Source organism: Pelobates fuscus, chromosome 1 (assembly GCF_036172605.1).
Source record: "Pelobates fuscus isolate aPelFus1 chromosome 1, aPelFus1.pri, whole genome shotgun sequence".
Taxonomy (NCBI): Eukaryota; Metazoa; Chordata; class Amphibia; order Anura; family Pelobatidae; genus Pelobates; species Pelobates fuscus.
In genome coordinates this window covers 56,890,204-56,904,392 of record NC_086317.1, presented here as the reverse complement: position 1 = coordinate 56,904,392, position 14,189 = coordinate 56,890,204, and positions in this window count along the sequence as shown.

The following is a 14,189-nucleotide window of genomic DNA, read 5'->3' as shown; positions in this document are numbered from 1 at the left end:
TTGTCATTAAATGGTCTTTCTAAAGATACCATTATTTTCATACCATATAACTTACTTTAAATAAACTTATGAAATATGATGAACACATTTTAAAAAACACACTTTTTCTAACTTTGTTACGCATCTACAGCCGCCAAAAAACACCCATACTAAATAGTTTCTAAATTTTGTCCTGAGATTAGAAATACCCAATGTTAACATGTTCTTAGCTTTTTTTGGAAAGGTAAAGGACAATAAGTACAAGTAGCATGTTTCTATTTCCAAACAATATTTTTTTTCAAAATTAACAAAAGTTACACTGATGTCTGTCAGTAATCCCTGAATAACCCTTCACATGTATATTTATTTTTAAAAGAAGACAGCCTAAGGTATTAAACTTGGGATACATTAACTCTTTTCATGTAACCACTTTACCACCAATCTATGCTAAATTAAAAAAATAATAATAATAATTGGTGATTTTTTTGACAGACATAGCAATTTAAGAATACATGTACTGTGAACTTTAAGGGTTACTGCCAAAGAACACCCCAATATGTGTTCAGCAACATCTCCTGAGTACAGTGATACCCCCATGTCTAGGTGTGTCAGGTTTTCTGTGGGCTAAAAGACCTTATTTGGAGGGTGCGCATTCCAGTTTTCCAACTTGGAATTTTCACAGCTGGTCATCATGCACCCATGTCCTATTTGGGACATTTTTGAAGCTGGACAATGAAATTTACTCCCATCAAACCATATATTTTTCAAAAGTAGACACCCTACGGTATTTCATATGGTGGCATTTTAACACTTTCCATGCACTTATTCTAGTGTTCAAACTCAAGGAAATCGGTCTCGATGAAAATGCTTGTTCTTGGGTAGAACATTGGCTTAAAAACAGAATACAAAGAGTTGTCGTTAATGGTAAATTTTCAAGCTGGACAGAGGTGGCAAGTGGTGTCCCTCAGGGGTCTGTTCTGGGACCCCTTCTATTTAACATTTTTATAAATGATCTTGAAGACAGCATTGAAAGTCATGTTTCAGTGTTTGCAGATGACACAAAACTTTGTAAAATAATACAATGTGAGCAAGATATTACTTTGCTGCAGAAGGATTTAGATAGACTGGAGGACTGAGCACTCAAATGGCAGATGAAATTTAATGTTGAAAAATGCAAAGTTATGCACTTCGGCGTAAAGAATACACAAGCAACGTATACCCTTAATGGAAGCGAATTAGGGATAACAACACACGAAAAGGACTTGGGAATTGTTATAGACAACAAACTATGCAACAATGTGCAATGTCAATCAGCAGTGGCCAAGGCCAGTAAGGTATTGTCATGCATGAAAAAGGGCATTCATTCTCGGGACGAGAATATCATTTTGTCTCTCTATAAATCACTGGTAAGACCACATATTGAATATGCTGTGCAATTTTGGGCACCTGTTCTAAAGAAGGATATCATGGCACTAGAAAAAGTGCAGAGGCGGGCTACAAAATTAATAAAAGGAATGGAACATATCAGCTATGAAGAAAGGTTAACAAATTTAAACCTATTTAGTTTAGAAAAACGTCGCCTGAGAGGGGATATGATAACATTATACAAATATATTCGGGGCCAATACAAACCATTGTGTGGAAATCTATTCACAAACCGGACTTTACATAGGACACAAGGCCATGCGTTTAGACTGGAAGAAAGAAGATTTCGTCTAAGGCAAAGGAAAGGTTTTTTTACTGTAAGAACAATCAGGATGTGGAATTCTCTGCCTGAAGAAGTGGTTTTATCAGAGTCCATACAGATGTTCAAACAGCTACTAGATGCATACTTGCAAAGACAGAATATTCAAGGATATAATCTTTCAATGTAGGGTAATAACTGCTTAATTCAAGGATAAATCTGACTGCCATTCTGGGGTCAATAAGGAATTTTTTGTCCTAGCTTGTTGCAAAATTGTGCTTCAAACTGGGTTTTTTTTTGTTTGTTTTTTTTTCCTTTTGGATCAACAGCAAAAAACAGGTGTGAGGAAGGCTGAACTTGATGGACGCAAGTCTCTTTTCAGCTATCTAACTATGTAACTATGTAACTACCAGCAGTCTTTGTCAAATGTTTGGGTAGTCATTTTTTTCTATTATTTTTCTCTCACGTTGTACTTTAGGCATGGATTCTCAGTTCCTGTTATGTGTTACTGACAAAGAACACCCCAATATTTGTTCAGCAACATCTCCTGAGTACAACAGTGTACCCAATGTACAGGTTTTATGGATTTTTGCAAACTTACAGGGGTCAAATGTAGGGCTTTCCCCTTTTCCATGTTTGCACATTGAAATTTGCCAGTTTGGTTTTCTGGGCCTATGTTGCCTTTGAGACCGTATGGCAGCCCAGGAATGAAAATTAACCTTATCATGGCATACAATTTTCAAATGTAGACAGCCCAGAGTATTCAAAATAGGGTAATTCCAGTCTTTTGTAGTAGCCACTTAGTCACAGACACTAGCCAAAGTTAGCATTTTTATTTGTTTTTTGCATATCTTTAAACAAAACTTTTACTGGTGATATCATCGTTCAGTGAAGTCTCCCGAGTATAACAATACCCCCCATGTAAAGGTTTTATGGTGTTTTGGAAAGTTACGGATTAAATATAGGGTTTGCCAATAAATTCTCTGGACTATCTACCTGGGTTGTCATCTTGAGGAAGACCCATTGTGGTCAAAACGTCAATCGGGACATATTTGTACACAAATTTGAATAAATCGCTTTAACAAGACACACAAGGAGTGTGCACCCTTTTTCCTTCAATTATATGCATATGCGGGTTGCACCAAGGCAAGTTTCCTGGATTGTGTGTGTATATATATATATATATATATATATATATATATACACACACACTTTTATATCCTATATATGTATAATATATTATAAAATAATCAAAGTATTTTATAATATATTATTTTATATTAATACATTTTATAATATATTATACCGACAGGAAATGCTCGGTAAGCATTTCCTGTCAGTCCGCTGGCGGCAAGGTACAGGAAACAGAAGTTCCTGCATCGCAGTCCGGGCCGCCCGTCCATGCTACATAGGTAGAAGGCACAACAGGGAGGGAGGACCCCTAAGGGTGGGGGGACTAGAGAGGACCACTTAGGGGTTTGGGAGAGGGGGGAGAGGGAGGACTATTAAGGGGGTGGGGGGTAGAGGTATGACTACTAAGGGGTTGGGGAGAGGGAGGACCACTAAGGGGGGGGAGAGGACCACTAAGGAGGAAGAGGGGACTGGAGATGACAACTAGAGGAGGGAAGAGAGAGGACCACTAAGGGGTTGGGGAGAGGGAGGACCACTAAGAGGGGGGGAGAGGGAGGACCACTAAGAGGTTGGGGGAGGAGGACGACCACAAAGGGGGGAGAGGGGACTGCAGAGGAAAAATAGTGGGGGGGAGAGGGAGAACCACTAAGATGGGGGGGAGAGGGAGGACCACTGAGGGGTTGGGGAGGAGGACCAATAAGAGGACCAGAACCGAAAAAACATCTTGTGGAATGCATATGTCGTCCGGTGGAATGCAAACCGACCAAACGCAACTAAGAGGGCCGGAACTGGAAACATCTTGTGGAACGCATATGCCGTCCGGTGGAATGCAAGCCGACCAAACTGAGTAAGAACGCTGGAATCTTGATGACTAATTGAAAACATCTGAGAATGTACCGATTGAGAACCTATGGGGAGAGTTGGTCCCCTTACCAACAAATGAGATCGGCACAGAATCTGATCACACCTGGAGCACTCTCCAATCAACAACACTGGATAAGTGTATTTAATGGGACTGAGGGATGGTTGGGATGTGCTGTTTGTTTCTTATGTTTTAGCACCTAGTGTTACGGTTGCCTCCAGGCTAGCTGGAAGTTGGACCGCTTGGATATCCTGGTTCCCGAACTTAGAGAGTGAGAGCGCCGCTAAAGGGTTTGTTTATCCCTTCAACAAAAACATTGATCTACAAATCTATTTTTTTTTTCATTTCAGGACAAATATGACAGGGCCATTTCACCCTGACCACTACTTCATTGAGATAAAGTGGCGGCGACCTAGGTGTCTAAAGTGGTTGCCTAATTACTTCTTCTCTAGGATTACCCACTTATATTGAGCATAACTTTTTTTGCAGTGCAGTGCCAAATTTTACCCTTTTCCCAAATAATGCTATTTTATGACGGGGGTCTTTTGGTATTCTTACTTTGTATTTCCATCGTAATTTGACACTTTTCCTTGATGTGTTCCGATACGTCATGTACAGTGCTTTTAAAAGTACAGATTGAACTCTTTATTCTGGTATTCTATATGTATACTTAATACAGTACTAGTTACGTAGCAGATACTTACAAATGAAAAAAAAAGGGGGGAAAACATGTTTTTTTTCAAAGTTTTGCTCACCATTACTTCTAAATAACTAGTGAAACTAGAGAAAAATACCTAGAAATAGATTCACTTTTTAGTCTCTGCGGAAGGTGCGTAGTTAGCATTGATGCACATTGTGCATTCTCACTGTCCTCACTTTGCACTTTCTCACATTCACTGTCACTGTGTATTAGTTGTTGCTGTCTTTGTGCATCCGCTGCTTTCATTTCCTGTCCACTATTTAATTAGCTGCTAAGGGAGACAGGGTGGTTTTGTCAGTCACTATTGACTGTGCGTCCATGTCATTGCGTGCACAAGTATTTGGTGGATGGCGCCAACAGCAACCATTTTGTGGAGCATCTCCTCTAGATGGCAGTAAAAAGCAAGAGATCAGGAGAGCCAGACACTGTTAGACACGGCTCTTCGTTCATGCACACACTCGACCTATTGTGTCTCCTGTGGAATACTGATTTAAAAAGCTGTGCACACTTGCTACAGACATGAAGAGGACACATACACATTCTTGAAAAGACAAAGACACATGTAGGCAGAAATTTGAGGGTTCTCAATGAGAAGCCATACATAGAGCCAGTCAGGAAGGGTTTTAATTGTGCCCAATAATGAGACTCAACATGCAGCTGAGACAAAACATGCAAAGGCTGCACTCACCTGAACATCCAAAAGTTATAAGGGAGCTTTTGAGATCAATCAGCACAGTGTACATGTGATGGATGGCCTGATATACCGATTAGTTTTTCGGAAAATGCAAGTTTGCAATGTCATTTTGGTACCACCTCATACTGTACAATGTACTGTACATGTTGTCTCTTCCTTGAGGTCTCACAGGTATATTGCTAATTATTGCCCTCAATAGAGTAGTTACTCATAGAGTATTGCCAGAGACCTAGATTGATAGAATATCCTATTGTAAGCAGATACCAGTGTACTATATCCTGCATTGCCCTTGCCAGGGCCAAAGCTGAGTCCTAGCACTTAGTTTAGCAGTTAGTGGTGCATGTAAGGTAAAAGAAACCTAACCTAAACTGGTATGCCATTGGTAACAGAGACGCCAGGGCCGTATTGTAAGTACAGAATACAGCACACTTTAAATTAGCATTAAATGCTGTAACGACTTTAAAATGCACTTGACTTAGGTGAAATAATGGAGAATTAGCTACAAGAAATGATCCTACACTGTGTCAGCCTTTACCTCATTTTTGTCGGGCCCTACTTTACACCAACTTAGTAACTGCTCTTATGAGATTAAGCCATTGACATTGGGCATCCATTCTCTTGCAGCTCTCTGCAATATAAGGTTTAAATGTATGGAGTAGCACTTAAATATTTAGTATACATCTATTATACAGGGATAAAAGCGGTGGAAATTTACTTCACACTGCACTCCGGAAAATTCCACAAAGTTTCAGTGATATTGGTTGATTGGGACAACTACAGAAGTTACTTGACATTAGCCTGGTGTTCCTAAAATCACATTTCTGCTTTGATCATACCAAGTTTATATTACACATATCCCACATATATTTCAGCTTGCCATCTTTCAGTGTTTACTGTATTACCTAAACCATACATTTACCAGTTTAATATATTATGAAAGGAGGTCTGCTGACAGAACCTGCAATATGTCAAATATATCTTTCTGTTTCATTCATTATATGACAATGGACTGTAAAGGGGATTGGGGGATAGGACTTGTGTTTTAATTCTAAGCTTTAAGTCAGGGCCGTCCAACCTGCGGCCCCCCAGATGTTGCTGAACTACAACTCCCATGATTCTTTCAACGAAACAGATAGCCAGGGAATCATGGGAGTTGTAGTTCAGCAACATCTGGGGGGCCGCAGGTTGGACAGCCCTGCTTTAAGTGCTATAGGCATCATACAATTAGTTCACTATTAATAATTCACACAATGAATGTTTCCATATTGGCTTCCATTGAGGTGAAGACAACATTCTACATACACTGTTTTATATATATGTTGAGTTTTATTTGTTGCAGTTAAATATGTTCTCATTAACAAATTTGACTTAACTCCTAAATGGCTGAGAATTGAGCAGCGATACTGCAGGGGAATGAGCTATACATCAAAACTGCTTCATTAATCTACATTTATTTTGCTACCTAAAGTATCCCTTGAATGCTCTCATAAACAATGCAAAGTTGTTAACTGTGTCCATTTTTTAACTAAACAATATAGCAGTTAAAATAAATTACAACTGTGAGTGATTAATATGATACATCTTATTCAAACATGATTGATACCTTTTATATAGAACATGACATAAGTATTTTTGATAAGATACATAATGTTCCTCTATAATTGTAATAAGGAGGTATGTACTATTTAAAAAAAAAATATTATTATAAATTGAAAAAAACAAACGAGATACAAGCACAACGATAAATAATATTTTTTTTCAATGAGTTGAACAAAATAGAAATTGAAAAAACGAACGAGATACACTAACAACAATGAATAATATTTTTTTTTCAATGAGTTGAGCAAAATAGACATATTGTAAAATTGAGAGCTGGCAAACACACAAATTAAGGACATTAAGCATTAAAAAACAAACACTCAACAAAACTGGCCACTTAGACAGAGGAAATAATACTATTCTTGGTTAAAGTGGTCTCTGTAGAAAGCCATCTTGTTCACTATAGTAAATCTGTAACTTGTTATTGGGGTACTTGAATCAAGTATAGTTTGTATGTAACTACAATGTTTGATAAAAAGTGACTGAGACCATATAGATCATCATATATAAAAGGAAACATTGCAAATATTTGATTTAATTTTTTTTTTTACTTTTATATCAAAAATGCATATTAATGTACTTCCTCTCTTTAAATATATTTCTACCTCACAGACAGAAGTCATAAAATATGAGTCAATAAAATGTGAGGGGGGCACGAAGACCCAAAATCATTAATTTATTAAATTATCAGAGTCCATCAAGTATCACAAACAAGATGATGTTGATAAGTAGATATTAACTTGAACAGATACATTGAGTGACAAGGAGCTCAGTGGGTGAAAACAACCTGTTAATGAGCAATGGTTGGACACATTTCGCATTGACAAAATTGACACACATATTCAAATAGGTACACTTTACAAAAGTAGGGTGCATTATTAGAATGATGTCTAAAATGTAAAAGTATCCCAGTATAAACTACCACCAAAACGTAAAGTATCCTTTCTAATGTGTAATGAGATAAGTTAAGGAATAACCCAATTATCTCCAGGCAGAGGACACACAATTTCCCCAAAACTTGGAACACCCCTTTACACATAAGGTATCCCCACAAATGACAGGTCCCCATAATACCCCTGATCTGGGAGACCAACATATTCAAATTTCACCCAGATCGGTTCAGGGGTTCGCAAAAAGTATGGAAGTCTTAGTTCACCGACCGCACACGAGGCTCCTGCCCAAAACAGTTCCACGAATTCAGTGTGTGCGGTCGGTCAATTTAGAGAACAGCATAAAAATGAATAAAAGCACAAATAGAGCCTCCTGGCTCATAAGAGCGATTGCTCCCCATGTCCGTATGAACCAAACTGCTGAATGGCGCTCTCCTAGCTGTTCGGCAACAAAAGGAAGCAGGCATTCGTATGTTTCAGCGGTGGTTCGGGAAGTCGAGTGTCCGATCTTAGTTCTAGACACTTGAATGACCAAGTCCCGCTGCCTCCTTTCGTGCAAACAAGATGGCCGCCATTTTCTCTTCCACGTGGCATTCACATATACGAATGACGGCCGCCCAGAGAGCGCTTAATAGACGGTTCCCTTTGAAGGTAATGAGCCAGGAGGGTGGTTGGTGTTCATTAGTTTAATCTACCGAACCAATAAATCCCAAATAAACGAATACAGTGGAAAGTCACGAATAAAATCAGAAAATGCCAAAAATAAGTCTATTTTCTTCACAGTCTTAATAACAGTGGCAGCAAAAGTGATTAATGTGCATATGTAAAATTACATTACCAAACAAAAAATCTTAAAAGTAGAACATTTTCTTTAGAGAATTTTCTTCTTGATATATGTACGTTTATATATAGTATGTTTATTCCCTTTGTGTTCCAAGCACTAATGTAACGATAGCATTTCCTATATTTTGTGCACTTATTATATTTGATAGCTTGATCTCTGCTTCTACATAGTGATGGTATGTAAGAATGTAGGTGACTGTGTATTGGTGCTTGTCTATTATTGTTGCCTCCTCTCACTTTTTTTTCCTTTTCAGTTATATTTTGATAGTTTTTTTTTAATTTTACCACACAGTGATAGTATATTATTTTATTATTTGCAGAGGTAGGTAGTGTCCTTGAGCCTTCATAACTATAATGCTCATATATTGAAAGCTCTGTGTGAGTCGGACCATCAACACTGAAATCTGTGAGTTTGTCCTCAATAATGGCAATTTGTTTGTATTTTCCCCCAAGCCAAAAGTTGACAGTCCTCCCTTGCTGTACTTGACGGGTGTACACAGTAACATAGCATTGGATCATGGAGAGTGCAGGCACCTCGTAAATCCATAATTTTGATAAAACTACTACCGTGTATTTTGTTTCTTTTGAAGCATCTATATCTAAGTAACCTTTTGTAGCACACTCTGCTCTGCAAAATATTAGTTTGTGTTTAGGGAAAGAGTCCTAGACTTAAATAGGACACCCTAATTAGTCCAAAGGTTGACTAACACTTGCCAATACTATCATGCTACTCTCCTCACCAGAGTACTAGACTCTGGGTCACCGTCACAAATGGTGGGTAGAAGAAAACGCATTGGGGCTCACTAGAGAGTGATGCATTTGACCCTCTCTGGTGCTCTTTGACCCATGGATGCGGTTTATTTATCGACCTCTGAAAAACAAATTACTGATAGTGTCCCAACCTTGTACAGACTGCTGATGTGCGAGGTGGGATTTCAACCCTTAATACCACTGTTTTGTTCCCACCAAATTTCAAGAAACCATTTATAAATTGCTTACTTTTTGGTATTGCACTTCTATGACTTTGGTCAGGGCCATTCCTTCATTTGTTCTGAATTGTTGTTGAATTGTGGATAGAAACAATGCACATATCTCCATGTATAGCGGGCCTGATCTATATTTTTGGATTTTTGTTCATGAGATTGTGGCACAGGTCCATGGTGATGATGTTGCTTTCTAAGTAAGTACATATCTTCATTTTAGCTCATCTACCTTCATGAAACATTCATTGGGCTTTCATCTGGTATTGGCGGCTAGATCTTTGATAGCACTCCATAGTCACTCCAAGTGAATGCCTTCACTGGGGGAATGGATAGAAGCTGGGAAAGTACTGTAGGGAGTGAAAGAATCAAAAGCCTCCTCTATGGGCTATATGAAATGTTACTTAAAGACTTGGACACACTGGATACTGTATATGGCTTTAATGATTTACACTAAGTGGTCTATTGAGACTATTCTCAAACTTCTTCTCTTATCTTTCTTCTACAAACCTTGGCAAAGTCTGGGGACTCTAGGGCTAGACAACTTAACATCTAGTGGGGTTGCCCAGTGATCCCTAGTATCTTTCTGAGGTTGCACATACACTTTTAATTGGCACCTATTACCACTGTGTATGCTCTTTCTTGTATAATATTTGTGCTTCACTTGTATTTTTCACACATTTTAACACATTATATATGCTGAGCATTTTATTAAAATTCAAATAAAAAATAAATATTTTGAAGTGCCCTTGATGTTTACTTCCAGTGACCACTTTCCTTAATTCACCCTACGTTTCTACCATTTAGAAAAATAACACTGTTTAGTTAAGTCTAAGTCTGAAAGTAAAGAACAATATGGATGGAACATTAAAGTGCTTTTTATGGATACTGTAATAAATTAAAGAAGTAAATACATTTTACCCACCTTTCTCCAGTGGCAAAGCTCCCTCGGCACTGCTTACCTCTCCTCCTCCTGTAATGTCGTCCTCCAATGTCCAATCCAATAAGCCTCATAGAGGACTGGAGACCTGATGCACATGCTCGGTGAGTCCCCATTTCACACCTGAGCTTCCTCATTGGAAAGCATTGAATCAATGCTTTCCTAAGGTGTCTTCTGTGTCATATGAGTTTTATTCAGTCAGTGTCGCAGAAGTGCCTCCAGTGGCAGGCTAGAGCTACAACAACCACTAGAGGTGGATTTAACCCTGAAATGACATAAACATGACTTTTGTGGTCCTTTAAAGGGCATGCCCTTTTTTACCTTTTGGAAACAGAAAACATTTTGCCCCCAGTTTCTCATTTACAAGAAAATATTTTCTAGTTCAATATTGTTTTAAGTTAAAATGGTTTATTTTTCCAATAAAACTCTTATCATAAGAAGTTTGCTTCTGTGTCCTTAATATAAGCAGTTGGTGCAACAAGTTCAAGTTAATTTTCTTCATAATAAAGCCACTTATTCAGATCAGACAAATCCATAAAATGGTCTTAAGCTTCTGAACATTTTTAGCGATCTATTCTTTTCTTATTTGCAATCTCCTGCATTAGTTTTATCCTAATAGCAGCCTCTTTTGAGCACCTGCTCTAATGCAACCATTCTTGGAAACATTAAACATAGATCACTTGTTATTTGAATGCCTCATTTTTTTTATTGCCACAAGAAACAACAAAATGCCCTTCTTCGAAATTCAATTTCTAGCTTAGTTTTATCTCTCTCTTAAAATAAGGAAACATCATTGATCCCTTGCCCCGATTTTATTTTCTAATGGTTGTGACATCTTATCCACCTCTAGTAGCGTTATTATGGTGTCATCATTCAGCCCCGGAGAAGACTTCCTGGCTGGTTAATATAAATTCTGTGCATATTTCTATGTACAGAATTGGATTCATCATACCCAGCAGGGACACAGGTAAGATGGCAAACCATTCCAAAACAGTTTGCCCCATTCTAGGCAAATAGTGCCAGGGTACTCATAGAAACACAGAATGTGCAGATAAAAATCATTTGGCCCATCTAGTCTGCCCAATTTTTGAAATACATTCATTAGTCCCCGCCCTTATCTTATAGTTAGGATAGCTTTATGCCTATCCCACGCATGCTTAAACTCCCTCACTGTGTTAACCTCAACCACTCAAGCTGGAAGGCAGTTCCATGCATCCACTACCTTCTCAGCAAAGGATAACGTACTGATATTATTTTTAAACCATTGCCAATCTAATTTAAGACTATGTCCTCTTGTTGTGTGGTTTTTATTCTTTTAAATATACTTTCCTCCTTTATTGTGTTGATTCCCTTTATGTACTCCCAACATCATAACTACTGAGGTTTGTAGTGGGTCTGGTGCCTGACGTAACCCTTTTTATAATAAAGAAAGATAGTGGAGTTTGATAGTGTGCTGGTTTGGGCAGTTTTGTTTGTAGTTGCCTCCCCCCAGTGCCAAGTCTCCTTTGTTGCTACTGGGTGCTTTGCCTCCTGCATTGTAATCGTAGCGCCAATGCTTCCTGGCTTCTTCTCCAATCCAATACTTCTCATAATTGCGGACAAGATGCACATGCGCGGTGAGTGCTGTTTATGTGTCCAATCAAAATTGTACTGCAGCTTATTTTTACACAGACGCTACTGTGCTGATATATGCTCTTTGTTCTTTGAGTCTGTTTTTTGTCAGTTTTTTTCCGAATGATGGCACCTGCAATGAAAGATTTTATGTATTTGCTTTTAAATAAATTACGTCTTTACCCCCAATGATGTTGTGAGGTTGAGGACACTGCTCTGTTTCTGAGAACCAAGATTTTCTCTTTTTTTATAAATTTATTTTTTTAATTTAATTTTGTAATAACAATTCCTGATGCAGTTCTTTTCTTGACTACCTGTTTTTTCTTAAGATTACTTTTAAGGAGCAATTTTTTTATCAACTAATCATCATCAACAAGGTATCAGAGTCTATTCAGAATGGCTCATGTTCTCTTTAGTCAGTCATGTTATGTCTGTAAATGCTTCTCCATATTTGGCTATTTATTTTATTTATTTATAAAATATTTTACCAGGAAAGATACATTGAGATTTCTCTCGTTGTCAAGTATGTCCTGGGTCCACAAATCATTGCATTGTTACATTAAGGTACAATAAAATGCAAAAACAATATTAATACACAATATATTAAAAATTTAACATAGAACAGGTAGGAAATATATAATCAACCATGACAGGTGCATTCTGTTTTGAGATATGTAGAGAGGGATCTCTTAAAGGACTTTAGGCTTGGGGAAGATTTTAAAGTTTGCAGGAGGTCGTTCCACAAATGCGGCGCTCTGTAGGAGAAGGAGGATCAGGACGCTTTCTTTTTGTATTGAGGTAGACTAAATAAAGTGCTGGTACTGGATACGAGGTTATAGGAGGTGGGAACAGCCAAGGAGAGCATTTGTCAGAGAACAGTATCAATTTGGTCAGTCTCAAAGTTGCCTGCTTGAACTGACATGAAGCAATTTCCTTCTACTTCTGAATTTTCCTAAAAACCAGTGGAAGCAGACGTTTTTACTTATATTTGCTATTTTTTTTATTTATTTTTTTACAATGACCTTTTATTTGTTTAACAATGACCTGTTCTGTTGACTCATTGCACAGTGCTGTGGAATACATTGAGCTTCATTTATTTCCTGATTTCATTTATTATTTTATTCATTTAAAATTCTAATAAACCTGGTAGATTTGTATTCATTTGCTCCTATATTAATTGACGTACTTAATCGTTTCTGGTAAATGCTGCCGACAGTAGCTACACTGTAAGGGACATACATGAATGTGAAGAGACTAAAACTGCCTCGTCGGTGACTGCTCGAGGATTGTGTGCATTGCAGTGTGTAGCCTTTGGTTTGAAACAGAAAGGCTATCTTTGTCTAAAGCATGAACAGAGAGGAATGCAGCCAGCTGAACTGCAGCTGTTGTGTTAAACCCCCACGTATATTCATGTAAAGCCAGAATGTGCCATATTTCCATATTGACACTTGATTTGGGAATAAATATATTAAATGTATTACTTTCCATAACCGTGATACTTTGTGATACTTCGTGCTTCACATATTAGAACTCGAAATGCATTCACGTTCTACTCCATAAATTAACTGTGCAAACCAGTGTCATGCTACGTTGGCTCCCTGTAAAGATGAGTTACAGGAGCGGAGATATATCAAGGCAAATCAGGAAGTAATTTAGTTGCAAAGTTATATAATTGAGGGACATTCTATAGGTTTCCATGGTGATTGCTCTTCATTTAGCACTTTGTCCTAGAATAGTTTTTGCCTTGGTAAATCTCCTCTTACATCTCTCTGAAGGAGCACTCAGGCTGTGTGAATGGAGGCGAGATGGAGAGTTAAGGGAGGCTGAGTGTTGCTGCACGGAAAATGTATATAAATATGTGTAATATTTTTGAGAGAAAATGGTTAATGCAAAAATACACAAAATACATCAGCACATTAATATGATACCTGTAATTGGTGGTTCCTTTAACTCCCATCACCAGGTTAGTTATTATTATTATTATTGCCATTTATATAGCGCCAACAGATTCTGTAGCGCTTTACAATATTATGACAGAGGGGATTTAACTATAAATAGGACAATTACAAGAAAACTTACAGGAACGATAGGTTGATGAGGACCCTGCTTAAATGAGCTTACAGTCTATAGTTGTGTGTGTTAGTGTGTGTATATATATATTAACCCTTTCAGTCTCAGATATATCATGTGAAGTGGTCTTGTATTAACCCTTCTAGTCCCATGAGGATGATTAAATGTGTTACATTTTGTATAACTGAGAGGGTTAATAAAGACAC